General features: G+C 37.9%; 1 protein-coding gene across 5 annotated transcripts in view; it reads right to left on the bottom strand.

Moving 5' to 3' along the window:
• Nucleotides 1-17,951, bottom strand: part of JAKMIP1 (janus kinase and microtubule interacting protein 1) — a 143,136-nt gene that overhangs the window by 86,761 nt on the left and 38,424 nt on the right. For all 5 annotated transcript variants that reach the window (XM_064711764.1, XM_064711766.1, XM_064711765.1 and 2 more), the window contains exon 2: nt 2,752-2,946. The gene's annotated coding sequence lies outside the window, so the exon portion shown is untranslated. The remainder of the gene's footprint in view (nt 1-2,751; nt 2,947-17,951) is intronic.

Below are 17,951 nucleotides of genomic sequence, written 5' to 3'. Positions count from 1 at the left end.
GTCAGAAAAGTCTGTTTAGTTTTCTTTTTAAGACCTCTTGCAAACACTCAGCACATAAATGATTACTTTTAGATGACTAAGTGCAACGTCCCTTATCTTATCTCAACACAACCATAACCAACCACAGGCTTATCTAGCGGCAAACCCTGGGTGGGAATTCTGCCAGCAGCTGCACAGCCACCAGTCACCCAAGTGTACTACCTTGTTACATCTGCAAGTAAGAAAACCTCTTTAGACACAAGCATGTTATAGTACTTGTTTCCTGTGTTTGGAAAACAATGGATCTGTAATCACGTGGCAGAGAACATAAGTAATATTTGTATAGAGGATTAGTCAGCACAGGTTGTTTGTTCAAAGGATGTTAAGAAAAAATGGAAACATGAAAGCAATACCAAAGTTTATCTCAATTTAATTTTCAGTATTCAGAGAAAGAAGGAAAATATCAATCTTCGATAGATTTCATGATCAGTCAGCAAAAGAAAGAAAGAGTCACTTAAAAAATGTGCCTGGCCCCCATTGCAGGGCAGGCATGCTGCAGCAATCCTAAATTTTCACAGAAGCAGCCAGCCGTTCTCTAAAGCAAAGTGCCAGCTCACAGCTGCATGAGAGCAGCATGATATAGCAGCACCATTCTTGCATGAATGCTTGGGTTTGCACTTCCAGCCTGAGGAGACACTGGGAACAGAACAGGAATAGTCTAGACAAATAACAAGACATTGACATGCAAGAAATACAATCAGAAAGGAAAACAGGGACCACATAGGCAAGATTTTTCCCCATAGCATTAGGAAAATGTGCATAAGCAATCCAGAAGATGAAAACCCACTGTGCAAATTTTCATCAGCTAGTTCCAACTGTTAGGAAAGATAATTGGCACATGATGAAATCACTTTCCAAAACACACTGGCTGTTGAAGACTCATGTTTAGAACACTTCATCTTTATCAGTGAGAGTCAGCTAAACAAACTATTAAATCTAAATCAATTTTTAATCTGTGTTCCACTCTCTGGATGTACAGGAACAGAGCAGTCTAAAGAACAACAGGGGGATAATAATCTTTAAAGAGCATCCTTTTGAAATTTAAAAATTAAAATACATTTACATTCATAGAAAGCCAAGTGATAATATCCATCAGCTAGGTTTAGAGTTCAGCATTTTAATTCTTTCTAAAATCAGCAACAATAACTTTCTGTTATGATTAAGTAGATGTGCAAATAATTTTTTTAGATAAATCTATAATTGAAGTTTCTCATGCATTTACCATGAAGTGTTAAATTCAGTCAGAAGAAGAAGATGAACTACCCTCCTCGGTACAGAAGAGAGACTTTAGTAGTCATATCAGTTTATCTGTTACCCCCCAAAAAATTTAGTTACAAATTAGAAACTACAAATGAAAATAATTATTCTCTATAATGAAAGTTAATTCCATCAGAAAATATTAAATTATTTTAGACACTTTTTTCACTCTGTTTCTTTATAATGACTACACTTTAATGAAATTCTGTAAAGTGTTAAAATCAAAGATACTACAATGAAACAGTAGCTGTATTTGAATGTCATAGAAAACAGATGGACCCTAAGACTCATTCTATATCCTACATTTTTTTACTTTATTCTTTCCTTCATGACTTCTTTATTAACAATCATGCATTCTACAGCTGTCAGTTCCCACAGCACTTGTCTTATTTAGTGTCATACTTTTCTATTCAGAGAAGGAAGCACTTACCATGCAGTACACTAAATATAAAAAGGAATATTTCAAATCAAGCAAAGTTTGTGAATAGCAAAGAAGCAACAATTTCAATATGCAAACTACAAAATAGCCATTGGGAAAGAATATTTCCTGGGTTACTGCTGCTTTTGTTTTCTTTCTGTACTACAGTTTCCTGGCAAACCTCAATTATATTCTCAATATCTTTCTCGATAAAAATGTCTTTTTCTAGTGATCAACAGCATTTTGCTGCAGAAAGAACAGTTACACAGAGTGGGGGTTTACTATTTCCTAATGTTTCTAAGCCTAATTACTTTGTCATCACTGCAGACTACCACAAGATGAAAATACCAAAAATTGGGCATGGAGTTAAACTGTCATCCTTACCATACTTCTGTAATGGGAGCAACAGGTAATTTCAGATACCAGATCCTTGAAGCAAACAAAATATTATATTGGGATTTATGCATGGCATGCATATCTGCCTGCTGAATACCCAGACATGCACACATTATAAACACATAAAACTCAGCAGAAGGTTGGGAAAGTCTGTCAAAGGAGCTTAGCTCTCCTGACTGAGACCAAAGCAATTCAAGCCTTTATTCTTTACTAATGGTGACAAATGCAGGTGAGGCAACACAATGCTCAAGTTAGCAAGCATATGATAAATACAAGACACTAAGCACCCTTCTGTACTGCACATCTTAGATGCCATGAGTGGTGGTGGGGAAACAACTTAAAAAATTAATTAAGAAATCACAAGGGAGAAAATGTTTATATCAAGAATCTGTTCAGTGAATCCAGAAAACTTCTCTATGAAGAGAATGAAAGCACCTCACAAAAAAACAAAAGCTTCATACAGATTTGGTTTATTTTATTGCCTGTGAAGTCTGGTTGTGTTTAGAAGTCTCTCTCAGTACAAAAAGAACCTCAAACTTGAGGCTTCATATGATCTTGTCTCTAATAAAATGATAGCATCATATCTGTATGGCAGATTTATTCTCTTCCTACCCAACCAACATGCTGGCAATGCACAGTACCTTTTTCTTGTCCACAGCTTTCTGAGGCAGTTGTGTTTGATTTTAATTTAAAGAGGTGAAGACTGAGCAACACCAGCAGCTGAGTCTCAAGCTTTGTTTGTTCTGGGATTTTCCACACCCTAGCTCCTAGTCCTGTTGGAATGTTCTTCTTTTCACCACCAAGGAGGGCTTCCAGAGCAGTATTAGTGACATCATCTGTTAAACAAAAGAAAAGAGATTTAATACAAATCAGATTTCATTAAAAGCTTTGATGATAGCAATGCAATGGAAATTTATTTACACGGGGTAACAAAATGCAGCAGAATAAGGTACCTGTGAAATTGCAAGTGTGGCATCTTCTCTCCATTAAGAACAGATATGGAATGGTGGCCTTTCCTAGATGGCCCTCAGTGAAAGCAGGATTGAAGCTGCTAAACTCCTTGGCAACTAGACAAGGTCAATCCAGAATGTTACCTCTGTCTAGCTAACACTAAATTTGTATTTCATTTCAACACAAGTTATTGGGTTTTGGGATACCAAAATGGTAATGGTGGCCACCTATAAATTGTCATGTACAGATTGTCCACTGCTGTGAATCTTTATAAATACCAAGAATATACCAACATAAGGAAGCTATCATGTGTCATATTGAAAGAAGGACAAGACTAAATTTTAGAAATTAATACCATTCTTGAAGGCAATTATCACAATTTCCTTTCTAAAAACAAACAATTAAAAGACAATGGACAGGGCCTTGATATTGTCTGACTTCAAATTTCTTTTTAATACTGCAATGTACTTTGATCACAAGGAGAAACAACAGAAGCATTTGACTTGTTTGTTGATGTTAACAGCATGTTAATTTGAATTGGTATTGCCCATGCACAGAAAAATTTATAGAAATAAAATTGTCATTATGGGGTATCTTCATGGAAAATATCACTCTGAAAGCTTAATGACTGAAAGCAATACAAGTTCCTTAATGAGTATCATTTACCTCAGTTTCCCTAGTGTCTCCTAACACCTTTAACTACACCTTTCACAGCAGAGCGAATAAAAGAAAAAAGTACTAAGTCTTCCAGCTAAAAGTACTAAATCTTCTCTTGTGTTAGAGATTGACAAGTGAATTGAACAAGCCAAACAGATTTCAGCAATATCTTAAGCAGACATGGCCATATGGGGTCCCCAAAGCAGAGAGCTGGAAGACACAACACAGAACAGGTCAAACTGCCTTTTGGGCAAGAGAGCTGGAAGCCAGACAGAATTCCACATATGAACTGTGCTGAAACATGATGGATATAACTACTATCATGTACAATGTTCAAATCTTCACCAAAAAATCTTCCACATAAAATACATGAGGATTGCATCCAGGAGTATCAGTCCCAAACACTTCCCTTGCTGGGAAATCCTGCATTTCTCTCTAGGGGTTTGTCCAAGGCAACACCATGTATTCTGTTTTTAGTGGTTTAAAGCCTTAATCCTTTATTTGTTCAATAAAGACAGGCATCTAGGTAGTGTTTAATGGAGAAAGGAAATCTACATACTCATTTCCTTAGGGCCAAATTCACTGCTGTGATAGAATACTTTGAAAAGGATGAAAGTACAGCTAGGGCCAGATCATGGCAGAAGATCAAAGTGCTGAAACAGCTTAGCTGGCATATTTAAGTAGCACAAAACACTGGAAAAGAGGAATTCAATTTATTTATATAGTAACAAAGCTCCTCAGGCCAAGCGCCTCTATTTTTTATGACGTCAGATATGTCTCACTTTACCCCATCTTCATCATTCTTTTTGAGTTGCCCTATTCTCCAATATTCCAATCTTGTTACTCCACATAAAAAATTTTGCTGCTTTATTCTGGCCTTCAGTTATCAATCTGAATACATTTGAATAAAAGGGAAAGAGAAGGTTTCCCCATATTAATATGCAATATAGAAACACCTAAGACAAAGCAAGAACTTCCTTGTGAAAGGCCACTAGACAGCAATAAGGCCAATAAGATGATAACAAAACAGACTAATACCTACAAGACTCAAAAGGGAAAAAAAAAACCAGCAAACCACAGCTCCAAATGCCAAAGTTACCTGGATAATTTGTCTACATTGAAAAACTTACATATTTTAGAATATCTACTAATTCTGTAATACTAATTCTTCTAAAAAGTAAGTTATTTGATCCTAAAAAGCTTATTATTTAGATTATTTTTTTTGAATTCTCTAGTAAACTTGGAAATAAAAATAGCTTATTTTTGGCCAACTGTCCTCAATATATTACAAGAGTAGTGTTTACAAAAGCTTTGAGAGAAGAATGAAAAAGATATCTAGAATGTGGGTAAGTTACAGTCATAAGAGCAAATAAAAAGTAGCAGAGTAATTTGACAATATCTGCTTCTGAAAGTGGATGTTTCAGTAGCATAGCACATGAGTGAGATTAAAAAATTGGCAATAAGTCTTGCAAAAACTGAGGCAAATTTGAAACATTTAATTATGCCAGTCAGTACAAGTTGTTAGAGTGCTATTCACAGCGAATTACCAGCAACCACTGGAAAACTACAACCTAACAATCCTTCAGTAATCTGGATACTTAATTTCTCATTTCCATAAACTGCTAAACTAAGTCTATTTCTAATGGTGAAGAGGAAGGATAAAGAGGGGAATCTATTACTGTGGAAATATATCTGTTAATCTACAAACAAACAGAGCATAAACTACTGCTGTTCAAATTCATTCAGAATATACCACGCACACCAAAAGCACCTCCAAGAACCAAAACTATTATAGAAATAATTTGATAGATGAGCTATGTTGGATACATTACTAATTTCACTCAGTGCAGTTAAATCACCAACATGTTCATACCCTGTAGTTATGGCAGCAAAGGCTAAATAAACAAAGTTGATTCAGTTATGTTCTTTATCATATAATGGCTCTCTAGACAAAATACAGTGTTATAAAAATGAAGGGTTTTATCTGTTTATATGAAAATAACTAGCAACACTTGTCAACATTTCCCAAATAGCTAGGAAAGGATGGAAGGTATTCGAGATTGCTCAGATTTTTAATCACAAACTGCAATACATGGAATCTTTGGTTCAAGTTCTGTTTCTCACACTTTTACCTCCATCATTTCAGGCAGCATTGCATCTGGAAAGCAAGAGAAGTTTAAAGGTAAGAGAGTAAACACTGATGCCATCCTCCATCCTTTTCCTGAGATTCCCAAAATAGGCAAAGTACTCAGGTTCTCAGAGATTTTAGCCAGATCTGTTAACACGGGACATCTTAGTCCACTTTAACTCCTAAACAGATTGAATTACTTACAGAGATCTACAAAAATAACTGCTAAGGTGGACAGCTAGTTAAGATTTCTTCTTTGAAATCAGAACAGCTGAGGACAATTCCTCTGACAGCTGGGGTAATGTTGTGTACAGTCCATATATGCAGGGTCTGTGGACTATAAGGGGTGGGGATCTCAAAAGAAAACCTTGTTCTGTAGAAGGGGGGTACAAAACCTTCCTTCTGCCCAACACACCTCACACAGAAACAGGCAGGGTCCAAGTATAATCCCCAGAGCAGAAAAAAGAGCAATCATCCTTGGCATATGGTAAGAGAAAAACAGTTTCCCTTAATGTTTTGGAAGGCCTCCCTATGTATTTGTACAGCTGATCCACATTTTGAAGACTTTTTGAAAACAAGGCCTTTTTGCTTTAAAATGACTAAGCATAAAACAATACTGACCCAAATAAAAGGCAATTTCTTTGGGAAAACAGTGCTGAACACATCTGTGAGTTCTCTGCAGTAGTTGCTAGAAATTTAAGATGGCAAATGCTTTGTAATGAGAATATGTACATTACCACTGGCTTTTTGTCAGAAGTTATTCTAATTGACAGCTAGAGGAGTGGGGGGAAGGAGTTCCTTCAGGCAACCAAATGTTAAATTATTAAAAAAGAATATTTCTTTCAAAAAACCTATGACATTTTACTATGGTGCCTTGCAATCTACTCTAAAGCTTTCTATCCATAATATTAATTTGATTTACAGCTTTTTAAGAGATCTATTTGCCAGGCATAAAAAAATACATGCAGGGAGACTGCATCTTCCCCTTCCTGCCCCAGCTCTTGGATTTCTGACTGTGACACCTTGGTACCAGATTCCCTAGGATTTCCAACAGAGCAAAAACTTTATTTACACATAAATAAGTGGCACAGATGCAGCCCTTAATGAACAACTTAACATTCTGACAGCCAGAACCTGCCAGCAACAAACGCTTATGCCCAACATAGATCACTTGCTCCCTCCTTTAGCCATTCAGTGTCTGCCTAGTACACAGGAATGTGCTGCCTTCTGCTGTGGCTGCACCAAAAGCAGATTGGGAGGAAAGAAAAAAAAAGGAGACAATAAAAATAGAAGAAAAAAAAAAGAGATATTTAAAACAATCCCCTGAAAGCAAAGACAATCTAAAGAGTGGCTTCAATGTGAATGCATCATGGCCCAAGGAAGAAATAGCACAGATCATGCCAGAGTCACCCCCTTTCAACACAAAGACTTATCAGCAGGAAAATACTGTGGCATGACCTTTATAGACCACTCTACATATGAGCAAAATGCACTTTGAAAAATGTGCAACCATTTCTTTACATAGTGAACAAACCATTGTGGTTTGTTCACTATGTAAAGAAGTCTCTATTTTTTACATAGTGAACAAACTTAAAGGGCACAAAAAGACTTCACAAAAAGAACACATAAAAACCCTCTCTTCTTATTTTTAATACCAACTTTGAAATTAATACAGCTAAAATCAGACATGATAAGCAGCAAGTTCTTGGCTACAAATACATCTGTCATTACTACCAGGGAATACTGATGAAAACTTTCCTGATCTGTTCTAAACTCCTGTTTATATTGCAAAATACATCTTTGATGGACAAAACACAGAACTTTTATTTGGATACTAGAAGCAATGACAGATATAGAAGTAGTCATTCACTTTCCTGCCTTCCTTATGTTACATGTTTCTGTTTTGGCATCCCCATGATAGGGAACCCTTTGGGATCATTTGAACTTCTGTCAGCAATGATGGACTACCAAAATTAGGTCAACAATTCAAATTTATTTCAATGATACTCTTTTTGCCTTGCTGCAGATTACTAGGCCACAATTCCCAGATGGAGAGCCTACCAATGACTGAAACAGTGCTTTCAGAGGAATTGGTATCATTCCTGACACCTTGCTGCTCTAATTGGATTGTCAAGGCAAAGAAAAATCTTCTTATTCTTTCTTTTTTTCTCTGAAGTAAGGGGCAACAGAGATTCTTGAGCATGTGTTTCAGAGGATTCTGACTTGTTTCTACAGTTGATTTAAACCATAAAACACATTTAGAAAGTAAGCTAATTACAATGTTTACTAGATTTTATATGACAAATACTGTGTGCAAACTGCAGGATAGGGTTGCTTTTGCATGCAGAATTAGGCCAACTGCATTCTCTATGTTACATAGTGCTTATGTTTAATAGTCATACAAAAACTTTTTCAGTAATTAAGATGAAGGGGATGAAGTACAATTGGAGGGAAAGCTATCAACATGAAATTATGTCCTTGAAGCCAACCAATAATTAACTAATAAAGTAATGAATGGCATTCTGTATTCATTACATATCAAAATGCACTAAGGCTTTTAAAAAACACATTCAATTGTCTTTCAGTGGGCACGGCCAGAGACTGGTTCTAACTAAGAACCAGTCTTTTTATACTTTTTTAAAAAAGTATAAAAATAATCAGTCAACATAAAATGTTTTCTCCAACACAGATTTCTTTGCTCAAGGCTAAGACTGGTGACACCTTTCAGCCTGTTTACAAATGTTTGTGGCTCTTTTTGCTCCCAGGTCTGTCAAAGGAGCCAACCTACTCCCTGGAAGCTCTGACATCCAAGACCCTTTCTCTCACACAAAAAAAGCTTATGGACATGTTCCATACAGAAAAGTTGTCTTAGGCTACTCAGACATTACAAAAGAGACAATTCTTTTTGGTTAACATTCATTTTTATGTTACCATAGGATTTATACAAATGCAACAAAGATGGAAACGCACACCAGAGTTTTATATAATCATCCATAAAGCATAATCTTAAAAAGTATAAAACTGAGGAGTCTAACACTTCAGTAGGAGCATGTTGAGTGCATTAAGAAACTTGAAGGAATAATCTTTTCTTTATACAGTCTTAAACACCAGTGAGTTTTGAGAACTTGCAAGAACAAAATAAATAATTCTCTCCAACACACTCTCTTTAGTCTTTTCTGACTGATGAACAGATCCAGAGAGAATTTCCAGCCATGCATAGGCTTCAGCATTAGTTCTGTAAGTCTCATCCCCTGGCTGGACACCTCTTGCTCTGCCTGTGCTGCACCAGCAGGGAGCCCAGCTCTGTAGCAATGGGACAGGAATTAATGTTGTGCCATTGCTCTGTTTTGCTGGCAATGCTTTGCTTCCAGATCAGTTTCAAGTTGATGAGTAACAATTTCTGTCCTCTAGACTTACCCAGAAACCAAAGTTATCTTGTCTTGCTGCTACCCAGCTTACCCACAGCCATAGGCTGGTGCAGTGAAGGTTTAAGAGACCATTTTTCTTCCCTACTCCCACACAGAGTGTCCAGTGATGCTTTATCAAAGTGATGTAAGATCACCAACTCACTCTCTTCTTCAATATTTTAGATACTTGAGATTTTTCAGTTTTAAAGCCTGAACAAGGATTCCTGCCACTGGTAAAACTTCATGTATTTGCATTTTCCTTCACACAATGGAAAAGTAAAGGTTTCACCCTCCATAAAGAACTCCTATTTGTACAATGGTGCTCCACAGGCCTAGTATTTATAAAATGTCAGTCTAATGCAAGATTTATTAGGCTATTCAGGTCTTTTAGCTTCTCTCACACACAGCTTGTTTATTTGCTGTTTATTTGCTCAGCAGTTCATGCAATATGACACTCATCTTACATTTATATGAGTACAAGCAAAAACATACAATGGCCTCATAAAGAAACAAATTAATCCCTAAATCTGAACAACCTGAAATCTCTTTCCTATACCTTAACTGAAAATCTTTTATGCAAAAGCTATTCAATTATAAAACTTAACTTTAACATGATTAATTTTAAAATAACCAATTTTCACAACAGCATTTGTAATGAGTTTGAAAATTGCTAAATGTGGTCATTGCTACAAGTAATAGTGCTCAATTTTAATTTCCTTGTGCACTTTAAGAAATCTGCACTGTGTCATAACAGGGATACTTCATGGTATGTGTATTTTTTTTCCAGAGTTTTTGACAAACTAGTCACAAAACTCTTCTTTGCAGCTCTGTGGTAGTCCTTCCCTCTATAAGCCAGATCCTTAAAGCTGCAAGAAATCTTAAAATATGTTTTTCAATGAGGGAAGATTTAGAATTAGTACATTTCAAATTTCAACCCAAATGAAAGCCAAGTGTCGTGCCAAGGATCTTTGCCAGCTGGAATTAGGTATCATGTGAAAAACTGGAACAGTGTAAGCTTTTGCTTTACAGTGTTACAAAGATCTCATAGGATCACAGTCTTTCCTTTAATTTTTTTCATTCATTTCAGACAAATTCCTGGCTTTAGGGGATGGTCTGTATACAAACACTTGTAATGCAATGATTTTTGGGAATTCAGTTAAAAAAAGGCAGATCAGTATATAAAGAGATCAAATAGCTGTAAATCTAAAATATATAGAACAGCATAAAACTATCTGTCAGGAGGGGGGGAGATAGGATGTCAAAGACTCATTACAGAGATATTCCACCATAGTGCCACTATTTCTATATGTATATTCCTAAGGACAGACTTGTATGTATGAACACAAGAAGCCATATTAAAGGCTAAAAGGAACATTAGGCTGAAAGAAATTTCATTTTCAAATTTCGGTACCAGCTTTTCCTATTACTCTTTTTGTTTTTCGAACAGAGGCCTCTTAATTTTGAATCAGTGTTGCAGTATCAACTGGAATACGCCCTAAAATCCAGAAAAGTCTTCAGACAAGTTATCAACCCTCCACCCCCCATTCTAGACACCTCAAAAATCTATTTTTCACCCTATGACAAATTAACTATTATTCTACTTAAACTCTCTTGCTTTGAAATTCTTCATATAAAGGTGGTAATTTGCTCCATGGGTCAAAATCAAAGTCACAGGTGTCTTGGACTCTATACCAAGGTCTCTGAGCCCCCTGGCAGGGGCTTGAGCCATCCAGGACAGCCAGAGGGATGTCCTGGGATCTGACATCTCCTCTTTGTCATGAATATCCTCATCCCCTTTTTTATTATCAAACACAGTGCCTGTCATAAGATTAATAAAGGAAGAAACGAAGGAAATCATTTACACCGAATCTGCAGCTTCACTGAACTCCTCACCCAAGAGTAAGCGAGCAGGTCATTGCTGGTGCTGCTCCCTTGCAGGCAGCGTGTGCCAAGGGAGGAGGTTTACACCAGGTCACCCAGTGACTCAGCAGCAAGCTCTGGAGAAGGACTGGGGCAGCCCAGCCCTGTGCTCAGCCTCAGCAGCAAACCTGAGCTCCCAGACCCGACAGCATCCATCAGCTCTGCTCAGGCACCAACACAGTGACCTCAGCTTTGCAGCCTATCAGCAGTAATGCCTCAGTTCAAACAGCAAAGTTAAAATGCCTGTGTTTTCTCTGTAAAGCACACAGCTGCTATGCTCACAATACAGATTTCAGAATAATAATCAAAATGACACGAGCTTGTACGTCTGCAAATTCTGTGCTCTCTTGCAGATTTTGACAAAGACCTACCATTTAATAAGTATCAGAATCCAGATAGCCTATTATTCCACCTACTCAAAAATGGGATATTTTTCTGTTCAGAAACAGCATGTTAAAGTGATTTGCTGGAGATGGTAAAAGTTTCCTTCTCCCAGAAACCTCAGCAAGTTCAATTAAACAATGACAAGCGTAACAGCTTGAAACAGGCACTGTTTGATACAAAGACATCACTATCTTTCAGTAAGGGACCTCATGCTAGTTTTACATGAACAAAGAGCTGCTTCCAATTAAAATCATAGTAATGGGGGATGGGAGGAAAAAAAATCAACCCAAATACTCTCCATGTACTTGCTTTTATGGAACAATTACCCAGCAACAAAGTGACATCCTTCTCCAACCATTTTGCCAAAAGCACTGTAAGGGAGTGCTGTAATGTGTGAGCATGATGGCTGCTAAATTCTACTTCTCTGCTAATTCCAGTCCAACTATTCACCCAGCTGAATCCTCACTGTGTGGTCTCCACTGTGAGGATTTTATGCCTGATAATGGCACAGTTCACAACATACATATTTTACAGCTATTATTGAAAAGGCATTTTTCAGTTAAGAAGTATTTAGGTATATCTCATGCCATAGAGATGCAAAGAAATAGTGTGATTTCTTAAACTAGGCAACCAATATATGCTTATAAGTGTAATTTATCTACCATAGATTTTTCAGTCCCTAAGACTGAATACTACCTGTCTCAATTACTCCTATGCACAGAAAGAGCAAAGGCTTTTGGCATTCTCAGATCAAAACATTCAGTGCTTCACTAGTAGCACCAAAGCCACACCTCACATGTATAAAGGAAAGCCCAAGACTATTGATACCAAAACTGCAAACTCAATGTAAGTTTCTTTTAACATACTAGATTATATTCTTCCTCTGCTCCATGTTCCCATTCTACAGAGAATGAACTCTTTTTCCTGATGGAGCAATATCTCACCACTTCTTCCTATCCTCCTCATCTCATTAATATTTTTGTTTGCCAGGAGCACTAAATAAGTTTTCTTCAAGAGATGTTCTGGTTGACATATATCTAGAAGTCAGAACAGGTCTTCTTAGCTCAGAATAAGCTGGTCTTTAAAGGTGGCCCCTTGTGTTTCAGACATAATTAACAGGCTGTTATGCCCAAAACCTTGTGTAACTCTTCTGCTGACATCAGCTGGATTTAACAAAGGCTAGGTGAGTGCCCCTGACATTGCCTTGTCAGTATAAAGAGTCAATGATCTCTTGAGGAGTAAACATCTACAATCAGAATCAGGAAAAATATGTTGGAGGAATTTTTGTCATCATTGAACAGAAAGACAGGAAACTACTGAGCTGTATTTTGACAGAATTTTGCCTTCGCTATTGCACCATAAAGTTCTGCTACTAGCCTCCCCAGCAAGAGCTGAAAATACCAGCTGTGAAAATCTTAGCTGTGTCCTAAAAATATGGCTGCCATGGCCTTCTCAAGATACATTAGAGAAACTAATCTAGTTCCCCTAAGTAAATTAAAAGTAGAAACACACCTCCCAAAGCCTGGTGTCTGAAATCCTTTTTCCTTCCTCTCCTCACACATTTTTCTCCTCTATATATATATTCATATACACACAGCAATACATATGCTGTACACCAAAACAGAATGCTGTCATTAAATGACATAGCCAGAAATGGCAACAGATTTGGCAAGAAAAGTTCATTTCTGGGATGCATAACAGCCTGGTCTGAGCCTCAGATGCAGCAACTCCACCAAGCATTAGCTGGTTCTCACTAAGGTCAGGAAGAACTTGAGCTGAAATGTGTAATATCCTGGTAAAACATCCATCTTCCACAGCAGTGACACAGGTAGGAGGCAGCCTGAGGGGCTTTGTGCACAGGAAACATGCCCTGGGAGGGTGGGGTTTTCTGTGTTCGTCACCTTCCTGCAGCACTTCAGAGATCTGTTCACACAAACCTGCAAAATGCCCACCTTTCAAGAACACGAGTAGGGAGACCAGGAACAGACACAAAACTGCTTCTAGCTCTCCCACAAGGGAGTTCTCATTATTGTGACATATGCTGAGCTTAAAACTCTTGCTGTGCTGACTGCACTAACACAGCTCAGCTTGTTTCACTTTGCCAGCTCATAAAGTTCAAACTCAGCATCCCTAACTGCAGCCCAGTGCTGTTTTGACATTTCCACACCTGTGCAGAGTGAACTCCCATTTTAAAGTAAGTTCCAAGAGAAATTTGCTTCAAACTTGTTTGCTCCATAACAAGCTAATTTTGGTATTAATATTCTAATATTATGTTAGGAACTATCAAGTGAAATTCTTTGCAATAGCAAATGTACTGTACCAAGTATTTTTTATTTACGATTCAGTTAAGACAATTCATGTCATATAAAGTTATCTGCAATACTATCACCTCATTTGTTTTTTCTGACAGTTAAAAAAATAATCTATTTTTCACTTTTTGTATAATATCACCTTTAATGAGAAGCATAAAATAACTATAGAATCATAAATCACTTAGGGTTGGAAGGGACCTGAGAGATCATCTTGGTCTAACCCTCCTGTCCTGGGCAGGGACACCTCTCACTAGACCAAACTGCTCAAAAAATTGTGCACTTACTTACTAACTCTAACTTAAATACTGAACAGAAATATTTTTAAAAGCTTCTTTGTCCAGTTTCAGGTTTGTTTTTTGGGGTTTTCTTTCTTTGGTTTTCCCACACCAGATAAATAATTTGGCTTTATACCACCCTCTTTTTACTGTGTATTTAAATAAACACCTCCCAGTAAATAAAGTTTCAGATGAAACAGACTGCTGCTGGAGTCAGCAAAGATGTGTTAGAAAAAGAGAAATAACATATGCATGCTACTACATCAAAGTATCCATATTTATTAGGCACAATGGAACAGTAAAGGCAAGGAAAGTGCAACCATCAGCAGAAGTGCATGCTCCTGATAAAATATACTGAAGAAGCCACGTAAAACCTGGCTTATACTTAGTCCTTATCTACACAGCAGTAATTTATATATCTTTATATATACAAAGATATATATTTAAATGTATACATACACACATCCAAGATTTTTCTTTTACCAACGTGGCAGTACTTACATATTTTCTCTCTAAAACATTATTAATAACACGTCACTTAGAAGTCCTTTAGGAGGTTAAAATGGGAAGATGCATACTTTGAACTTTTATTTCTGGCACAGATTTCCTTTGTTGCAAGGCAGGCACACAGAGTCTGAATGCTGTGGACATTACCATTTATGTAGTGCTGTCCTAATTACCCCTCTTTGCCTACCCTCCAAAGGTCACAGTGCTGCGCTTGCTCTTTTTGGCTCAGCACAGCCCAAAGGCTTCTAAGGAAGCTGTTCACTAGGTTGCATGCATCCATTATGATTTAAAATCCAACAGACACTACAGTTCTTCATTTCCACACGTATCACTTTAGGCAAACCTGCACTAAATTTATTCCATCATATGGCAAACATTCACCTTTTTTTAAATCCTTGTGGGATTCCTCACAATACTCTTTAACTAATGCAATTTGTTTGCTGAAGGCACAGCAGCTGCTGTAAAACAAACAACATTCAATTAAACTTTATACTAAAATATTGCTAAGTATGAAATGTCACTGTAATTCAGATTTGGTGAGTTCAAATCTAGTTTCAGAGCACTGAATACCTAACACAAAGGAGAAATAGTTTTTTAATTTTAACAAAGTAACTTGAATAAGCTTTATTGGATATGATATGTGTGAGACAGCCATCTAATTATCATCAATTTTTACATACCAACCCAAGCTGTAGCATTTGGGGAAAAAATAAAATTAACCTATAAGGTGATTGATGCTTGGTACTACTGGTGCTATTTCACCCAGAGGGTTACAGAAAGTAAATTATCACCTTATTCCACGAGATCCTCCATCTGCAGTACAGCAATAGGATAAATTATCCCTTCGCATTTGGTTTTGATGTTCATAAAATATTATTTGGTACAGATACAAGCAAGCCATCAGCATGTTTGCAGAGGGAGGAAAATGATTTACACAGACACAGCTAGATCCTCTAATGCATACACTACTTGTTACTCTAAGCTCCATGAAACTTTGCAACTATATTTGGAAATTTTAGAGCAATCTGCTTTAATTCAACAGGCTAGAGGCATGAAATAAAATGGAAGTCCCCTAAAACTGCTCCTTAGGATTGCATTAAACCTGAAGAATATCTCTAATTATTTCTTTAAAGAAACAGATGCATTGAAAACTTTCCAAGTACTATTTACATAATCCCAATAACAAATTGTTGAAATTGAAAAAAATGATGATTGAACATTTAGAACTGAGGTCTTTATTCAGAACCAGCTCCACAGATTTCTAAGATACAAAAGGACAACTGATCTAACAACATGAATGTGCAAAACAAAAAAAAAAAATATTTCTATTACAGCACAAAATTTATCTTTACAAAACATACTATATTTATAGCCTTTTGAAATAATTAATGGTCTCGAAAATGAGGCAAGCATTAAAACATCATGAGCAAGTGATTTTTCTTTAACAACAAACATGAGCAGATAGAACAACTTTTATTCAAGTCAGATCTTGTCTAATCTACAAAAGCAGGATAACAAGTTATAAAACAGCTGGCTCCTGCTAATTACTATTTCTAGATTTATTGGATTTTGGTCTAATTAAGAAATTTAATTAAAATCCAATCTACAGCACAGATGATAGCTGTATTAAGCACAGCAGCTTGCTGCCTTTGTTGGATCATTAGCGCCTCTCGGTGAGTGTCACTGCAGGGCACAGCCCTGGGCCTCAGCCCCACACCCAGGGCAGCCCAGGGAGCACCCCCAATGCCTTCCCAACCCAGAAACCACCACCACTGCTCACAGCATCACACACAACAGGCCACTGCCTAGAGAACTCAGGTAACTGCAAACCCTCAAACACATCGAGCAAAGGCATTAAATGTTTTTCATGAGTCCTGACACCAGGTTTCCCCTTTCTCACCCGACTGCCAGTAGGGGCTGAGACAAAAATCTGAAATCCCCTTTAAAAAAAGCCAAAATGAAGCCATGCATCAGTATTCCTAGACTTCAGAGAAGTGCTTGACACTGTCATCTCACAGCATTCTACTGGAGAAACAGGCTGCTCCTGGCTTGGGTGGGTGCACTGGAATAGCTGTCTGGACCCAGACAGGGGTGGTGAATGGAGATACACCCGAGCTCTTGGTGTTCCCCAGGACTCAGTACTGGGGCCAGTCCTGTTTAATCTTTATCAACAATCTGGACAAGATCAAGTGCACCCTCAGTCACTCCACAAAGGACACTAAATTGGGCAGGAGTGTTGATCTGCTGGAGGGCAGGAGGGCTCTGCAGAGGGATCTGCACAGCCTGGATCAATGGGCTGAGGCCAGAGGTAGAAGGTTCAACAAGGCCAAGTGCTGGGTGCTGTGCTTGGGTCACAGCAACCCCAGGCAGTGCCACAGGCTGGGGCAGAGTGGCTGGAAAGCAGACTGGTGGAAAAGGACCTGGGAGTGCTGCTGACAGTGACTGAATGTGAGCCAGAGTGTGTCCAGGTGGCCAAGAAGGCCAATGGCACCTGGCTTGGATCAAAAACACAGCAGAACCAGGGAAGTGATTGTCACTCTGGCACTGCTAAGGTCATACCTCGAGTTCTGTGCTCAGTTCTGGGCCTCTCAAAACAAGAAAGACACTGAGGTGCTGGAGAGTACGCAGAGAAGGGAAACAGAGCTGGTGAATGGTCTGGAGCACAAGTCTCACGAGCAGCAGTGAAGGAGCTGAGGGTGTTTCATCTGGAGAACAGGAGGCTCAGAGAGAGACCTTATCACTCTCTACAATTACCTGAAAGAAGGTTATATCCAGGTGAGGATCGGTTTCTTCCCCCAGGTAACCAGTGACAGGATAAGAGAAAATGGCCTCAAGTTGGAAATAGCCAGGGGAAATTTACATAGGAAAAATTTCTTCACTGAAAGGGTTGTAAAGCATTGGAACAGGTTACCCAGAGAAGTGGTGGAGTCACTATCCCTGGAAGTACTAAAAAGATGAATAGGTGTGGAACTTAAGGACATGGTTTAGCAGTGGACTTGGTGGTGCTGGATCCACAGTTGGTCTCTGTGATCTTAAAGGTCATTTTCAACCTAAACAAGTCTGTAATTCAATCTATATATAATGTTCTGTATCACTTCAAACCATGGTGCATGGTGTGTAATAAAACACTTTTTATCTGAAAAAAAAAAAATCAGTATTAAAAATGAATGAGCTTGAAACACCAAAGCCTAGAATTATGTCTAGAAGAGTTCAACAGAGAAGCTCCAAGAAGGGATTCTATGTTACCACATCCTTCCCAAACTATGTAGAAGGTCCCAAGTAGCACCACAGTGGGCTGGC

This window comes from Zonotrichia leucophrys, chromosome 4 (assembly GCF_028769735.1).
Source record: "Zonotrichia leucophrys gambelii isolate GWCS_2022_RI chromosome 4, RI_Zleu_2.0, whole genome shotgun sequence".
Lineage (NCBI taxonomy): Eukaryota > Metazoa > Chordata > Aves > Passeriformes > Passerellidae > Zonotrichia > Zonotrichia leucophrys.
This window is presented reverse-complemented; position numbering and strand designations above follow the sequence as displayed.